Below are 18,958 nucleotides of genomic sequence, written 5' to 3' on the forward strand. Positions count from 1 at the left end.
TGTGGACAGCCTCATAGTGCTGAGACCTAACCCCTTGCACCACCAGGGAGGGCCCTGGTTTTCCCCTCTACAGATCTCAAGTACCTGTCAACATTTTTACCCTGCTCTCTGTTCCTGCTACCCATTCTTCTTTCTGTTCTTGTGTTTCCATGGGCTGGACCTTCTGTTGATTATTGCCACTGTAGAGAAAACATTATTAATGCTCTTGTATTTGAAAACGAAATAGCTTAAATAATGTTTCTTTCTACCCAAGTCTAATATTCTAGAGCATGTCAAAATCAGTTTTCTTACTCATCAAGTGAATTTCAATATACTTAAAATTCTTTACAAGAAATGACACAAAATTTGCAGCAATATCTGCAAATAACCATACTTTAGAGTTCCAATGTGCATTACCCTCAGCTCCTAGGCATCTGTAATTTCAATAACAGAGAAATAGAATCTGAGAAGTAGAGGAAAAGATAATGTACATACCAGTTTCCCCCAACATATGTTGATTAAGCTATTCAAAGCTTTAGTCACAAAATAGAAATGTTAGTTAGCATTTAGTCAATGCAATCTCCGCTAGAGGTATGATAGGGCTTGTATGCTGATTCTGAACTGGGAAGCAAGGAAATACACTCAGATCATATCAAGCACCTGCTGTGTTCAAAGGAAGGCAAAAATGCTGAGGGATAGAGATGGCCAGGGAGCCACATCACACTACTGCAAGTGGGGCGTGAGTGGGGTGGCAAAGTTGGGGCTCTGATATCTGGGAAAGCTCTTATTTTGAAGGGTGGGAAATATTTTCTTTTCTTTTCTAAGAGGCTATAAAGGACAAATTGAGATTATAACATGCAACACATAGACCATTTCCTGGGAAATAACTTTTTCTGACTCTTGTTTCAGATTTTAATGTTTCTTGGCCCCAGAGTGACATTTTGAAGTATTCAAACTAATTTACTATTCTCTAAAACTAATATTTTATTGTCATTTTAAAAAATGATGTCTGACATCCAAATCCAAGTCAGTGAAAAATTCACTTTTTTCATGCTATCATTACAGATAGTTTTATTCAAAAAATCAACTCATTTGGCAACAATGCACTACACTTTATAATGAAGTAGTGTGTAAAGACTTCTCAGAAACTTATGGACTTACTAACACTTGGTAGTAATATTCAAAATGGGGGTGGAGACAAAACTGAATATATTACTTTTAAATGAGGCAGTATTAGTTTACAACATTGTATGTGATTTACTATACAGGTTTGCACACCAACAACGATATGTCATCACAGCAAATTCACCACCAAAGAAATCATGATCTTTCACAGCAATGTTTTGGGAACCTCCCCTTGCACTTTCCCCAACCCCTCGCCCATGCTCATATACCTTTGGTAGTCTCAAGTTTGCATTAGATTTCTGCAGTTTGCTTGGTTTAGCTCTTGTATGTTCCTTTTGTTTATAGTCCACATAGGACTGAAATTATTCAATCAACATTTGTCTTTCTTATTCTGACTTATTTCACTTATTATAATTCCCTCCAATTCCATCCATGTTGTTTTAATGGAAATATTTCATCTTTATTTTTTTTTTAAAGATTTATTTATTCATGCAGAACTGGGATACAAGCCAGAGGTGCTTGGGGAGGTGAGAGGATTCACCAGAGACAAATGGGGAGCAGAACAGGCAGATGGAGAAGTATACTGCTGAGGGGAGCAGCAGGAGGGTGAGGAAAGTCTGCTGGACCATGTGGATCACCTCCTGGTGGGGGATCCAACCTGTACTGAAACGGCTGCAGCCAGCTTGCAGTGCTGTGTCCTAACCCGTTGTGCCACCAGGGAGGCCCTCATCTTTACTTTTTAATAACTATTCAGCAGTCCATTGTGCATTGGGAAGACATCCTTTAAAATAATAAACGCATACATATACAGACACGTGGAGTACTCATGGAGAAAACACAAAATACTGCTGTCACAGTATCATTATTATTTATCACATAACCCACTCAAGATTTTTTTTTTTTCACCAGGAGTATGTATTTCCCTCTACTCTTATTGTTTCAAATGTGTGATGTATCAAATTCAGGTCAGAGAACAAGTTATAAAGGAAGATAATACTAATAACTGAATTTTCTTTAAGTTGGAAACCTCTAAAGGAAAAAATCTGTACATGCATCAGGATATTACCTTTAGGTAACTTTTTCATAAATTACAAATATGTGGCTTCTTTTTATATTCGGAATGACTTAATTTTTTTCTGACTCACAGAATTCTCCTTTCCCACTTACCATTCACATTTTAAAAGTTGCAGGCACTAGAAGATGCTACTTATGCTGCACTGATACTTTCCAGATATTTTGGAAAACAGGTTATTACTTTTCAACTAGTTTGATTTGCAACGTTAGCTTATAATGACCGGCACTGTTAGGATGGCTGGATTTTTGCAGTAACTTATTCTCTAGGGTTATTGACATTTGCTACCTATCAATTAATCTGATTCAAACATCTATCACTCTAGACTTATTGGATAAGAGTCAGAGCCTTCTAATTATGCAATAAAAATTTATTCTTTTATTTTTCCCTTGTAATGTAAGTTGCTTAGGCCAAAGATATTATGAAATATAGACACTTTCACTTTTAACATCTTAAAACAATCTCATTTTCTTTGTCTAATTGAGGCTCTTCCTTTCTTGGCTTTTTCTGTAATATATCATCTTGTTCCTATTATTGTATTCTGAGTTGTCTGGACAATACTGCAATAAATGGTGATGGCTGACAGAGCATTAAGTGAATTTCAATAAATTATGAAAAACTTCATTTTGCTAGCTCTGCAAAAAAAAATAAAAAAGCTTGACACCTCAATAAAAGGCAAGAGGGGAACTTTAAAAATTACTCTATGAAATTTAAAGATTCTTTTTTTCTATTGTTCTATGTAGTGAGAGTTAATTAAACATTTCAAGTCTATTACAATAAAGTTTATCTTTAAAAAATAAAACAACTGCTATTTTCAAACCATAAGATGCAATATTTTGTTTTAAAGCTATTTTAATGTAAAAGTTGCTAAAAATATTAAACTGGTCCTTGTTAATAAGTTGGCATTGTCCTTGTCAAGTATTTGGTCTCAAGTAGTAAAAGCTTAAAATTGTCTCAAGTTGTCATTGGCCTTGTCAAGTATTTGGTCTCAAGTAGTAAAAGCTTAAAATTGTCTCAAAGCTGTATTGAGGGTTCATCTCTGTGCCATATATATTTCACCTCATGTTTAGAAGGAAATTCATAGGTAGTTGGGGTGATCATATAATTGAATGTTGTATTTCTGCATGTCGTTCTTTTTGATATGCTCACAGATACACACACACACACACACGCACACAACACAGTGCATACTTTCATGTTTTCCTTAATGTGATGATCCTCCTGCCTAGGCTTCATTCCTCTGAAGATAGCTTTTAGTTCATTCATTTTGGAGCTTTGTGAAAAGGGAAGATTTCCAGAAGCAAATCCTGATTGTGATATTGTACCATAGTTGGAAAACTGTTGTAATTGGGGAAAAGCTTAAAGGACACCAGAAAGTCTTTATTTCTTACAACTACATGTATGTAAGTAAATGCAAGTAAGCAAAAACCAAGGATGTAGATAAATACAATGTTTCTTGATTGAAACACTTTTTGTTGACTACTGTAGTTTTACATGTCTTCCCTTTTCTAAAATTTGGTCTTTGCAAAAATCGATAAATAGAATCACATAGTACAGACAATTTTGATTTTTCACTAAGTACACTTCGTTAATGATTTATTTAAGTTGTGCAATTATCCAATAGAAAATTCCTTTCTATGGCTGAACAAAATTTATTGCTGAGTGATATCTGTGTTTTAGTCTGTCTAGTTTGTTTGGGACTCTTACAGATAAATCTGTGATGAACATTTGTGCACTGGTTTACATGTGATCACACTTAACTCTTGTGAAAAATAATGTCGTGAAAGTAAAGTTTTTACTGCATTGTACCCTTCCCTTCAAGGCAATCATGGCAGTTGTTAACTTTGCGCTTATATGTGTGAGATACTTCAATTAAAACTAATACGTTCTATGCTGCCCTAATTTCTGCAGGGACAGGACCTACGTGTGTTTTCTTGCCATTATTTTCTGATTTACATAACGGGGTACCTGGCACAGTGTTTGGAAAATTGATAACTGACAGAATGGACCAATCATAATGATAGATAACATATTTCTTATAGTGGAATAATATATTTTATCTAGTTCATAAAATCCCTAACACTTAAAGTTTATGAATATAATTTTACAGATGAAACTTTAGGTAATGTAATTTATCCAGTTACTCTGCATAGAGTTGGCAAGTCGGATTTCAGACATACTCATTTGACTTAAAACTTTTGGTCTTTTTACTATTCTATTTCTTTTAGCTATGCAAAAGAATTGATGGAACAATCCAATTGAAACTGCAGACAGCTGTGACAAAATACTGCATTCAATTGATAACTTAATACAATGATATGATAAAATAAAAATCAACCACACTGCCTTTGTTTTATTATATAATACATGAAGGAAATATACAAATCTGCTGGGTAATTTGCAGTTGCAGGTGTGGGAATCTCTATTTCTTAAGACACAAATAAGCCTGGACATATTTGGTAATTACTCTGTTAATACAGAGTAATTGCACAGCTATTTCTTTCTTACAAATTATATGGTAGTTATAGTTGGAATTACCATAAAAAATGAAATACTTCTAGTTGCCAGTAAATGATTGCTTTATAATTACAAAATAATTATATAGTTACTTTGGCCTAGAAATATAAAGCATTGTACAAATTCCATATCCTTTGCTGCCAGAGCTTCCAAGGTTCAAGGCTATCAGTCCTACTAGAAATTACCCTTAGGACTTTGTAAAATTCTCAAAAATTTTATCTTCTGTGGGAAGAAAAAAAAAATGTGTCACAGGGGAGATAGCCTCCCTCATTAAACAAGAATTTTCAGTGACCCCAAAACTATTGGACTGTAAAAATTGAGTCAGTAATGGTAGTGACAGAACTATTTTTCCTTCCCCTGATGAGAATGGGCTAGCCTTGGTTACTCAGGAAAAAGCCTTTAATTTAGCAAAGTCTATGCATTTCTATGTGTCACAGAATCTCTTTACTAACTGGGAATTATGCCAATTATATGCCATTTTTAATTTTCATATATTTGCTTATACTATATTTTGTTCTCTAATATTTCTATTATTTAATTCACTGACATTTCACATGAATGTTAGAATTTTATGTGTACAAATTTATTAATAGCTGTGATGCTAATACTGTTCCTATGGATGTTTGAAATAACAATTTTTTAAATGTTGTTTATACTAAAACAAGTATATATGTTATTTTTAAATATTAAAATTAGTATTGGAAAATAATTTCAAGTAAAAGGCTTTGGAAATTTAGTGTTTTACACTATTTTTATTGATATATTTACAGGATATAATATTTTAATACAAAAAAGCATGAAATGTTTTTAAATATGAATTTGCTTTTCTTTAATAGAAATAGTACTGGAAAATGAGATTCATAATTATAAGCAAATCAATTTGAAGTACCTGTTCCTGATATAATAAAGTAACTGGAGAAAGAATTATTGTTTCACTATGAATGGGTTTATTTTAAATGGAAAAAAAATTGATGAAATGTCTGTTTTCAGGCATTTGCAACAAGTATCGTCTAGCAATGATCCAAGAGGAAAGGATGAACTCCTTGATATACTTTGCATACATGATCATGGGAGAGTAGAATCAAAGCAGAGGATAACAATCTTGATGGACATTAAACCTGTAAGTAAATGTACTCTTTGGCTGGAATAAATAGAACACTTGTTATAGGAAGTTTAAAAAATCCACATGCTTTTCCAACTTAATTTGATAATGTTCATATTACATAAGAAAATTAAAAGAAAATTAAAATGTGTGGAATTAGTAAAATGTGGCCCATAATTAAATACATATTAATACATAATATAAGATTCACTGGTGAATCTTACCCTATATAGACATATGAAAAAATAGACCAAAACCCACAAAAATTCTCTAAGAATATATAAATTCTTCCTACTCATTAGAAGACTAGGCTAAAACTCTGATACAAGTCAGACAAGCCTATCAGAAGAAAAAGAAATTATTGGGAGCTCTCCTGCCCACCTGTAACTAGCTAGATACAAATAAATTATCATTAAGCTAAGGCCATTCATATGTAAAGGGAACACTACATCCTCATTCTCTACACCTCACTGACCTCAATAAAAAAAGTATCTCAAGAAAAATAATAACAATTGTATTGAAACATCTTTTAAAAAATCATGAGGGATCACCAACCTTATCCTACAACTTCAATTTATATTATAACTTCTAGAAAAATAAAGCAGAGAAAAATCTCATATATCCCATAAGTAGACATAGCTTTCCCTAGAATTTCATTAAGAATACAAAAGTCACTAGCAATAGTAAAATAATTAATAATTTTGATTCATCAAATGTCTGCTGGTCCGAGGGCACATTACAAAAGCAAATATGCAACTGAAAACACGTTTGTTAGACATTTAATAAAGGGTTTGCATTGAATGTATAGGAAAAATCATAGTTCAGTACTAAAAGACAACCTAATTAAAAAATGAAACTGGGTAGAAAACTTGAGTTCCTTCAAATGATATGAAGGTAAAGAAATGAGAAGGTAAGTAGCACATAAAAATGTATAATTTGGTATTTCATCAAGGAAAGATGACTTAAAATCTCAATGTGTCACCCCAAAACTCACATTGAAGTCCTAACATCCAATACGCAGCTGGATTATTTATATGGTAGTAATAGATTAAGTCAGGAGACTGGATCCTTTGTGAGGAAATTAGTACCCATGTAAGAGACTTCAGAACTTGTCTCGCTTCCTTTTTCTCCCTGTCTTTGCCTCTTCCCTTCCCCCAATTCTCTGTCTCACCTCATGCATACACCAAAGAAAAGTTATGTGAAGACATAATGAAAGGCAGGTAGATGTCAACCAGGACGAGAGCCTTTACCAGTACCTGAAAATGCAGATTCTCTATTTAGAAATCCAGTTTCCACACATGGAAGAATAAATCCCTCTGTTTAGCTAACCAGTCTATGGTATATTGTTATGGCAGCATTTTACTCTCTAAATTATACTGAAATGAAATTTAAGACATAATCAAAATGAAAATTACATATTTGCATTTATTCCATAAATTTTCTAAAGTAGTATTCCCAGTTTTATTTTATTTATATTATATGTCATATTTGAATTTTTCCCATCTTAACAAAATTATATATATATGTATAGGGTAAACATACACTCAGCAAAAATCTGAAAAATTCCTTCTTATTATAGGATCTAATAAATTGAATTTAAAATGTATGTGAGAATGTGAAATATTTCAGCCTGATAAACAATTTTGAAAAAAAAAAAGAAGACAATGGATTTATACCATAGATTTCAATACTTTGTATAAAATTAAAATAATTAAGACAATGTGATAGAAATCATGGTTTGACTCTACAAAATTACAATCCATTTAAGCAATAATTATAAATTATTGAATTCTTACTGCATTTCATTTGGGGATTTATTTAATGTATTTATTTAGGAGATGTTAAATGTATGTTGTGCTAGCTGTGTAATATAACAAAACAGGACTCATGACTGTGAATACTAATAATGTGATTTATGAACCTTACTTTTTAAAAGGTGTATATAATTTGGCATTTATGACTTATAGTCTATTTTCTAACTCATCTCTCTTTCAAATGCTGCAGTTCATTTTTGAAGCTCTATTTTATGTTGATAAATAAAGACACTCAGAGGTATTACTGATATTTAAAAAGAAAATCTATTGCTCAAAGGCACCCATTTACTATTTGTCAAACGAGTAGCATTTTTAGTAAGGAAAATGAATTTATGTTTCAAATTTCTCTGTAGTAGATTTTTTTCAATGCTATAAAAACATAGCATGAAATCGAATGGTTTTAAGAGATTAAAAGTTCTAATGTCAAAAGATACAGTTGCTCTAAGTTATTACTTAAAACAAGAAAATTCTAGGTTACTATCTGTTCTATGAAGTAATATTTTTTATATTTGTTCTAAGAAAACAGAAGACTGTTTTTCTAACCTTTGTGTGTGAAGTGCCAAAATATACAAATTATTAATTCTTTATTGTCGTCCTCTTTCAATTAATAATGATTAGCAAATACCTACTATATATCTGGCACTTACATATTCTATTACATAAAATAAACTAAATTAATGCTGGCTACACTGTTTAAAAAATGAATCAATGGTGCATGTTTAAATTAGACTGAAAAATTAAGCACAGAATCATGATCAGAACAAATCTTCAGAGATTGTAATGACAGTATATTAATCTGTGGTTACAATGTTTTCTAATGACACACTAAAGATCAAAGTGTGCTGAGAATTCATTTTTGAAATATTTTAAATCCACTTTGATTTCTTAGAACATTATAATGATTGATTTTCAAGATACAGTTTTGTATTTTCCCATGACTTTTTGTACTTATAGTTTCATTAATGTTTATTAACATATAATAAACTGCACATATTTAATGTATAAAATGTTGTAAGTTTTCACAGATATATCCACGATCAAGATAATGAACATGTTCATCACACCCAAAATGTTCTTCAACCTTTACCGGCCATTCTCCTTCCTTCCTTATTTACTTCATGTCACATACAAAAATTTACTTTAACTTAACTAAATATAAAAGTTAAAATTATTAAACTTTTGTAAAAAGGGTAAATCTTCATGACTATGGATTTTCAATGGGTTTTTTTTTTTTTTTAAGATTTATTTATTTGTTCATACAGAACTGGGGTACAGGCCAGAGGCTCAGGGGCGGCGAGAGGCTTCACCAGAGACAGAGTGGGGAGCAGAACAGGCAGATCTCTGAAGTACACTGCTGAGGGGAGCAGCGGGCGGGTCAGGAGAGGTCTGCCACGCCATGTGGTCACCTCCGGGGCAGGCGGGAATCGAACTCATGCGGAAGTGGCTTTAGCTTCTCAGTGCTGTGCTTTAACCCGCTGCGCCACCAGGGAGGGCCCTCAAAGGGTTCTTACTTGAGGTATAAAGTCCAAGCAACAATAGCAAAAAAAAAAAAAAAGAAAAGTTGAACATCCAGAAATATATCCAAAAGTTGAACAAAGTTGAAAACTGTGTTATCAAGAAATTAAGAGAAGAGAAAACATCCAAAATGGGGAAAAATAATTCAAATCATATAACTTATCAGAATCTAACACCTAGAATGCATTAAAGCACACAAATCAACAGCGAAAAGACAAACAATTTAGTTTTGAAAAGGCTAAAGATTCAAATTAGTATTCTTTAAAGAAGATGCTCAAGTTGTTAATAAGCACATAAAAAAAAAAAAAAACTATTGGTCACTAAGGACCGTCTTCATTTGAAAGACATTTTACTTAATACAGAGCTGGAGGTTGGGAGTTCTGCTTCTCACAGGGCTCGGAAGACACCATGCATATCAAGTCTGATGAAATTGTTTTGAAAAACAACCACTTAGTCTTTGGAAATATATTTTGAAAAATTAGAGCATACAATAAATAAGAGCATATCAAGCCACTTACTCAAGGCAATATACTACATACACCATGGTAAAAACACTTAAGGATCCATAGTAGATGAAACAAAGTCCACACCAATCCTCTCTCCCCTCGGTTTAGTGAGCTGGCACGGCAGGGCTCCCTCTGTAATGCCTGGTTGCTGGGCTCCTTCTTAAGAGTGGCAGGACATCACTTATTGTTTTGGTTCAGTTATCTCTTACTGGGTCTAAGTTCTAGAGTATCTGAGAAATGGGAACTCTCTTCTTGATTCAGCCCTTTGACAGGGACAGAGCCCTTTGACAGTGACTGTGCTGATAATTCCAGAGACACACTCACCTTTGCTTCTAATCATGGTTTGGAAGTTCGATTTGAGATATGCAAGTCAGAGGACTAGGGTAACTGCTCTGACCTCCACTGAGAGTTCAATACCAAATAAGAACTTAACCAGGTAGACATGCATTATTTTCTCACTACAAGCACCAGAGGTCATGGCTTAGCTGTTTTATAAGTAGCAATGTTAACCATAAAATAAGTTTCAGAAAGTGGTAGATGAAAATACAATTTTTCTTTAACTGTCTCTACTATTGTGGGAATACTTGTAAGTCCCATGTATGAAAATCATAGATTTTCTAGGGGGAGCTAAATTAATTTGTAAAAATAATAACAGTCTTCTAAATTATAATTTTCATTTAGTAATAGGGTGACAAGTGTCTGAGAAATTAAATAGTTGGGGATAATAGAGAGAACAGTAAGGTCTAAGATTGAAATCCATTTGCTAAAATGACTTCATGTTGAATTTACTTTATCCAATATCATGTGTAATATTCGTTTGAAAAAATTATAAATTAATTTTCATCTTTTGCAAAATGGACCTTCACTTATTCTCCTGTCTGCTTAACCTCTTAATTATTTAAGTTGGCATTTAATAAATTAACTTTATTACATTTTCATGTGTGCTTCTTGAATCTCTTTTGGTTTAGTTTGTATAATATTGAATATCAGTGGCACAATGATTTTTAGATCAACACATTCAGTAGATATTAATGTTGATCCAGCTTCAATTTTTGTTACTTAACATAATTCACATGAATTGCTTAAAAGAGATACAAGTGAGTTTCTATCTTCAATCCTGCAGATAAAAACATAATAAATTTTTGTATCACAGGTACTATTCTTTACACACACACACAAAAAAGGGATTAGAAAAATAAAGTTCAGGATACATATTTAAATTGTAGTATCTTATTTGAGATGATACTCATTTAGCATATATTAATTTTTTACAGGAAAATTCTTAGATCTTAAAAGTATATAAGTCATTAGTTGGTGATATTTGGACACATTGATTTCATAGTCATGCTGGATAATTCCCAATTCCATCTAAAGTTCAATTTTCTTGGTTTCTTCTCTTATGTTAATAAGATAGAAATAAAGATACTTCTCTATTGATACTGGAAGCATAGTTGTAGTAAATGATAAAGTGGGAGGATCAATAATCACTCATCAATATTTTCTCCGGTGTCAGTAATCTTCCCTTGAAAGAGAAATTCAGTCTGAATTCATCTTATATGCAAAACAGATTGAAAATAACTCTCAAGTTGGCACATTCATCTATACTTCAGAGCAAAGGCAGTTTAAATTACACAGATATTTCCACAGCTGTAGATTTTCACTGGTTAGGATTTAACAGATGACAGTGCAAAAGACAGTGCTTTACCTCATCCATGGCTCTTGCAAAGTTACAGAAGCATTTGTAGCTAGTGACAGGTGCTCTCTCATTTGATTCCAGCATTCCCTAGCTGTTATTCTAAAATAATTGGGAAACTGAGAACCTACACTTGTATGAGAACATTTGCCATAAGTAGGTTGATAAGAATATTTACATACTATTATCTGAATAATTTTATGATTAATTGGAAGAAGTAAACAAAACTTCATGGATGTATCCTAAGGCAGTTATTTTAAAGATAAATTTTATTTGTTTATGCATACAAGAACTGGGGTCTAGGCCAGAAGTGCTGGTGTGAGAGTATTCACCAAAGACAGAGTGGGGAACAGAACAGGTGGATCTACTGAAATATACTGCTGAGGGGAGTAGCGGGAGAGATAGGAGAGGTCTGCTGCGCTATGTGTGTCAGTGCCCTGGCGGGGGACTGAACTCATACCACAGTGGTTTTGGATGGCTTCACAGTGCTGAGACTTGACTCCTTGGGTCACAAGGGAGGCCAATGGGAAATTCTTGTTGGAATATCAGTATCCTAAATTTTTTTTTTTTAAAGATTATTTATTTGTGCATACAGAACTGGGGTACAGGCCAGAGGCTCAGGGGTGGTGAGAGGCTTCACCAGAGACAGAGTGGGGAACAGAACAGGCAGATCGACGAAGTACACTGCTGAGGGGAGCAGCGGGCGGGTCAGGAGAGGTCTGCCGCGCCATGTGGTCACCTCCGGGGCAGGCGGGAATCGAACTCATGCGGAAACGGCTTTAGATTCTCAGTGCTGTGCTTTAACCCGCTGCGCCACCAGGGAGGGCCACAGTATCCTAAATTTTAAAGAAAATTTTGTCTCTATTCAATGGTTTAGTTGTTGTTTTCCTTGTGAATCATTCCCATGGAAATCCTATCCTATCCAGCGGGGTTGTGATTAGAAGTTGTAAATAAGCAGATTAAATAAGTGCCAGTCCAGTAGAGTACATAAATAAGAGAATCAGAACATAATCAAAGTGTGATAGGAGAACATTAGAAAAGTTTCACCTCCATTTCATGGATGAAATTACAGAAAACTTAATGAAATGTTTTTCCACGTTATCTGCTAGTATGGGTATATATTGAAATTAAAGAGTGAAAGAAAAATGGATTGGGTCAAATAAATCTCTCTTTTAAAAAAATATGATTGAAATGGTAGTTACAGTTTGTAGTGCAGTGTTTCTGATTTGAAGAACATTGGTTTTATGTGCTATCCTTAGGGCTTTAATCTAGTCCCATTCTATGCTAAAAACAGTGAAGTTGACCTTTAAAAGTAGATGGAATTTTTACAATTATATTTCTGTTTATTGAACAACACTAATGGTTTTTAAAAAGTTCCTAAGGAATTTTTTAAAAATAACTTTCCACCAGCAAAAACAATATGGCAAAAATATCAGTAGCTCAGAAAGGGAAGCATGCTGATAATTTTCATTGAGTTAGTTCAAGATAGAACTTTATATTTTCTAAAGCATATTCAAAATCTTTCTCATTTACAAGATGAAATCTGCAAATATGAGTGGTTGCATTCAAGGCAACTATTCTATAGCAATGCCTGAATACTTAAAACTATTTGATATCAGCTTTTGATTGTTTCCTCTGCACTCTCCAACTTGCAACGTTTATTGATTCCATTCCTTGTTTAGCCTGTGGCATAAGCAGACCTGCATTGTGTTCTATGGAGAGGCTTGCGTTTTATCTGTCCCCTTCCTTGATGTCAAGAACAAAGTATTTTTGTGAAACCCTTACTTCTCAGAACAGTAACTAGCATCAATAGTTAATTTCAAAAATTGTTTTTCTCACCTTTATATCTTTTAGAATTAAAAGAGAGAGAGAGAAAATTTTGAAGCCAAAATTCCAACCAACTTCTACTTCTTTTTTTTTTTTTTGAAAAATCCGAGGATATATTTTTTTTTTTTTTGTCTTTATATCACTCTTGGATGGGAGGTAACTACTCTTCTTTTCACAATGACTGCTGTCTTTAATTGGTGGTTACATCATCCAACTAGTTTACTGTGTTAGTCAAATGCATATCCGTCATAAAAAATTCACTCAATAAAAATAGTTTTAATTGTTTAGACTAAAATGAAGGCTATTACAGTGAATTATCCTCACATGAATATGGTCAGCTAATAGAATACTTTGTTCCATTTTAATGGGTGGCAATATATATTAAATTATCTTATTAAAAGTTAATATTTGTTTTTGAATAATTAGATTTTGTAGGAAAAAAAATCTTCACTTAGAAATTAAATCATTTTACATTATCCCAAGCAAGATCTTTGCATGAATTGTATGTAAATCATTAACTTTCAGAGCACCAATGGGAATGTAATTTATACTATAACTTAAATACTAATGAAATCAGCTGAAGATGATAGTCATTAGTCAACTGTGCCTTGATGGGTTCCCTGTGGGCTGATAAAATTCACTACTAGAAATGGGCTCTCTCACAGTCTACAGTTGGCTATTTTTAAATTTGATAGGTATTTTATTTTAGTACGAGAAGTCATTTTTGGTGTGCATAACTTGTATTTAATCCTCAAATGGTATAATCCTGTATTATGCACAATATAGGTAGCAATAATAAGCCATGAAGACATACTAATAATTTTTAAAGGCTTAAACAATTCCACTAAGAAAAATGTGCACTCATACATATGAGTTCGATTTTGATTTAGAAGCAGATATGTAAACAGTGCATAACAACTGTACACAATATTATTGCATGCTTCTAGGCTAAAAACTGGTTAATTCTGTTTTAGGCTTTGATATGGGAAATATCATTAGTATTTACAAATTTAACATGTAACAATTCTTAGCAATGCAAATGTTTGTGTGTGTCGCTAAGCATGTTGCTTTGGGTATGATTTAAGATACACATTTCAAATACATATGTTGTATACACTGAGAACCAGCAAGGATAGAAGACAAAAGTAAACATTTAAAAATATATACTCATATTTACCACAACAGAAAAGATATATTTAAAAATTAATATAGGGTGTCTTACTAGATATAGGGACAGCAGATAATTCAGTGGCATATTGATATTGTTCAGGAAATTCAACAATCTTTGATATTGTTCAGGATCTTCAAATATTAGGGTTTCAGTAAAAACCTTTTATTATGTGTTTATAGAAAGACCTACCTAAATGGCATGTTATGGAACACCTTGAATTTATCATATTTCCTACCAGACAACTCTTGCTGCACAAATATATAATTACTTTAGTTATCTCAGTATTACTTGCTGGGAATCTCTTGAAGGGTATGCAACTCTTTCTGACTTGTGTAGTATTAATATATATATAAATACATGTTATTTATTGACTTCTGTGGGTCTGTGGAATTTGAAAACTGTTGGTATCATATATCTTTCACATATTAGAAGTTGAACTCTGGGGGAAAAGTGTAACATTTACCTAGTTTTGCAGTATTTTGCTTGGATCTACAAGTTGCTTATATACAATACTTTGTTTAATTTTACCATTGAAGTTTGAAAAATAGGAATTTTCTCACCATAAAATGGAAATGAACACAAGTGGTAGAATAATGGGAGAAGCAGATAACTCAAAGATATAAACATATTAAGAAGATTCATAAATCTTCTTAGTTGTATATTAATGCAAATTAAGTCATAAGGAGATACTATTTCTAAGTATTCATTTATGCACATTTATGCAACACAATCTACCCAATGGATACTAGTAATTAAGATTGTGTTGAAATATGTACATTTAATATACAAACACATATATTTACTTATATATATAGGATTAACAACAAGTTTATTAGTAGATCTTTTGGAAAATTATTTTTGTATTTTAATTACCAGACTAAAATGTTTTCCAGAAGAAATAACAAAGTTATCTATATGGTCAGTTTCTTTACAATTTATATTTAATTATTTATTTATTCTTAAAAATATTGCATCGCAATTTTTGTATTTGGTATAATGCTTTACTAAAATATGGGAATATCAGGTAAATTGACAGTAAAGAATATCACATTTGTCAAATTCATTGCATTATAACAAGGACTTCTATCCAGATGTGGGAAGTGCTTGGTTAGGCCTCATTTCCAAATTCTGCATACTGTCCTAAAATAAACCACATCAGTTCCTTTGAGAGCGCTGGTAGAAAGCCATATTACTGATGGAGGATGTTTTATCCCTTGTGTATTTTGAAAGGGACAAAACTAATTAACTTACATGACAGGTCAGAACAAAACCATTGGCCACAATGACATCTTAATCAGCCAAGGCGAAATTTCCAGTAATGGTAGAAAATAAGGCACACATCCTGTGTTCCTATTCACCCTCTGATCACCACTATCTTTCCTGCTTTTATTGCCTTTCTGAGAAAAGCATTAAGACCTTAAAGTGATGTATTTGAGATAATGAAGAGGAGACTGAAAAAGGAAAAGGAAGGAACCAAAAAACATGATACTATATTATGCGAGGGTTAGAAAGAGAGAGCCCCTAGCCATCTAATGCTGTTTAAAATGATAACTTCCTGGCCTTCCCTGGTGGTGCAGCTGGCTCATGTGCAGCACAGCAAACTATCTGCAGCAGCTTCAGTGTGAGTTCTATCCTGGGCCCCAGAGGTGATCCACATGGCTCAGCATATCTCCTGTCTCACCCTTTGTCTATTTGCCTTTTCTGCTCCCCACTCTCTCTGATGAATTCTCTCACCTCCCCTGCACCTGTGACCTCTACCCCAGTTCTGTATGCATAAATTAATACATATTTAAATAAATTGTAACTTCTTAAGCAACATGTATTTCATAGTCTGTTGATATTTACTCTGCTGACTGCACATAAAGGGACCAGCCGGTACAAGTGGTTGGTAAGAAAGGAAGCAGAAATAATGTGCAAGAAAATCCCTATGTTTGCACAATGTCTGCATTAGTAAAGAAAATAAGGAAACAACTCCAAAAAAATCAGATGTTTATCTGCTGAAACAATTTTCCTGTAGCTCCTTTGGTAATAAGTGATCGTTTCCCCAGGGGTAAAGAAGATAGTATTTCCTTTATAGTAGAACTCCTCGGAATCAACTGGCCTCTGTCTGAGGAAAGGGCTAGACCAGCAAAACTGAAGATTAAAAAAAGCTTGTATTTTGTCACCTAAAAAGATGACAACATTTCAAAAGCAGTACTGAATATTTTACGAAATGTGATTTTTTCCCCTCAATTTTATATTCCATCCTAGATTTTATAGTATGAAAGAGTAAAAGCGAAAAATGTATCTGTTCCATGTTGGGGGAAAACTTCTTAGATGTGTTCAGTGTAATGTTGAATGTTGATTAATGTTTTAATACTATAAATCACTTGTGAGTGAATGGAATAAAACAAAAATTAATTTCAGTCTATAAAGCCAGAACATGATAGCCAAAATGGGAAGGGGGTAAAGGGAAGGTAAATGGGATAAAATAAGTCACTTGTGTAGTGAGTGATACAATTAGAATTTCAGGGATGAACTTTAGTATATACACATGTTGATTTATAATAATGCACATCTGAAACTTATATGGCATTACAATATAATATTATTTCAGTAAAAAAAAGAAAACAATGAAGTGTAATTGCTTCTGAATGAATTAAGAAAAAATGTTGCTAACATTTGTTTTATAGAATAGAAATTTGGTAGGGGTTAGAGTCATTCAAATGCCTTATTTTCATTGACTACATTTTGCAAAGTATAAGTGTACTCTGGAAATATCTTAGTGAACCAAAATATTTTGTCATCAGCAACTCCATTTTTCAGTTGACTTTTCTAGAAATGTGTGATATGATTTTGTGATAACTGCACATACCTGACACTTGAAGGGCTCACCATAGCCTTGGGTGCTTTGAATGGGTGGGAGAGGTTTGTTGACCCAATGTGCCTACCCACTTACAATACCTTGAGTTAACTTGAAAATTTGAGCTGTCTTTGAGTCTACCATATTTCCAGCTCCTGAACAAACCTGGTTTCCTCCCTCCAAAATAAATACATAAATAATAAAACCCAATGTGAACTATCATTGATAAGAAGGATACTGAGGAACATCATCCTTACCCCTTCATGTGACAGCTTCATAATGACAAAAAGCAGAAGCAGGTGGACAGCCTTTCCCAGCTCCTGTTGGCAGAGTTGTCACATATTCAACTAAGAGGTCATGGCTGGGCACATCCAGCAAGCAGATGCATTGGTCCCTAAGTAATAGCTATATTACAACAGAGGAAACTTCTGCTCTAAATCTGACACACATGCAACTGTTAACTTCCCATTTCCTTCTTCAGTTTACTATCTTCATGGTTATAGAATTTTCATTTGTTCCTGTTTTCAAATAGTCACCTTTTATACTAAGTCTAGGTGCTCCAAAATGCTTTTTCTTTTTCCACCCTTGAAAGTATTTCCATGTGTGTGTGTGTGTGTGTGTGTGTGTGTGTGTGTATATATATATATATATATATGTATATATATATAATCAGTACATCTAAGTCATGTGAACCTTAGAAGTAAAAAATCCAATGAACTTTGCTAGATGTATAGCTTGAAAAAGCTTTTTGCATGGACTGCAGAGCATTGTGATATGTGTAATGTAATTGAACACAACAGTCATGCTGATAAGAGCAGTGAAGAGCAAAAACTGGCCTGTGAGTGTGTAAGTTTGGGGAGGGGAGGGAAGTGGAAGCAGCCGCCATATCCTGTAAAGTCACATCGTTCACTTCCACAGTCTTGCTTCAGTAGTCAGCCGCATTACTTCCTCAGGACTGTGAGCCACTTAAACCACACTCTGTTAGTTTCATGTCATAACGAAATTGGAAACGGGAAGTTCTGAGTTATGGTAGACAGGCTTGATGAACTTCATGAATTCACTGAATAGGTCAGAACCTTGCACTAGGTAGGACTTTGCATTTTCTTTTGCAGTAAATTGTCCTGCAGCAGAGTGAGAAATCATGTCATATTTTATTACAAAACCTGGGATCTCAAATCAAGGATCAGTGAGACTTCAAAAGGTATGCTTATTAAGAGTTTGCAGCAGTGTGCTAGACTACAGGGCTTCAAAAGCTTTACCTAATTCCGTTCTTTCTCCCCCACCATTTTTGTTCAAATAGTCTTTTAGAAAGATTTTACTAATATTAGAAGAAACATTTACTAAACCTCAGTGCTATTATAAGGTCAAACTAAAATTTCTTAAATACAGATTTTTAAAAGACGTTTTGAAGAACTTCACTTAGAATTTAAATGTCCTCATTTTCTGCTTATATGACACTATTTATTTCTAATGAAGCAAAGTATTCGTAAATAATACAAAATACACTTGGATCAAAAATATTTATGTAAACACTAAAAACTTCAAAATATTTTTAAACATTCAATTTTGTGATTATTTCTCTCCTATGTTGAAGTTTTAATATAACTTCTACCTTTATGACAAATGTTGTAAGGCTCTAATATAATTCCTTCTCCTGGGATTCTAAAAGTTAGTTTGTTTCAGTCATTAATTCAAAGTATTTAAGATATAGTGGAGCATATTTCACATAATATGCCAGTAAGCTATGCAGAGCAGTGACCTTCCTTTATTTGTGTTTAATCTGAATGATTCCATC

The 18,958-nt window shown here is 33.3% G+C and overlaps 1 long non-coding RNA gene across 1 annotated transcript in view; it reads left to right on the forward strand.

The window, feature by feature from the left end:
• Positions 1 to 18,958, forward strand: part of LOC105853715 — a 49,686-nt gene that overhangs the window by 9,091 nt on the left and 21,637 nt on the right. Inside the window, exon 2 of the long non-coding RNA XR_001145500.1 lies at positions 5,684 to 5,813. This is a non-coding gene — a long non-coding RNA (uncharacterized LOC105853715). The remainder of the gene's footprint in view (positions 1 to 5,683; positions 5,814 to 18,958) is intronic.

The sequence above is a fragment of the Condylura cristata genome, unplaced genomic scaffold (assembly GCF_000260355.1).
Source record: "Condylura cristata isolate star-nosed mole 26May11 unplaced genomic scaffold, ConCri1.0 scaffold00016, whole genome shotgun sequence".
NCBI classification, from domain to species: domain Eukaryota; kingdom Metazoa; phylum Chordata; class Mammalia; order Eulipotyphla; family Talpidae; genus Condylura; species Condylura cristata.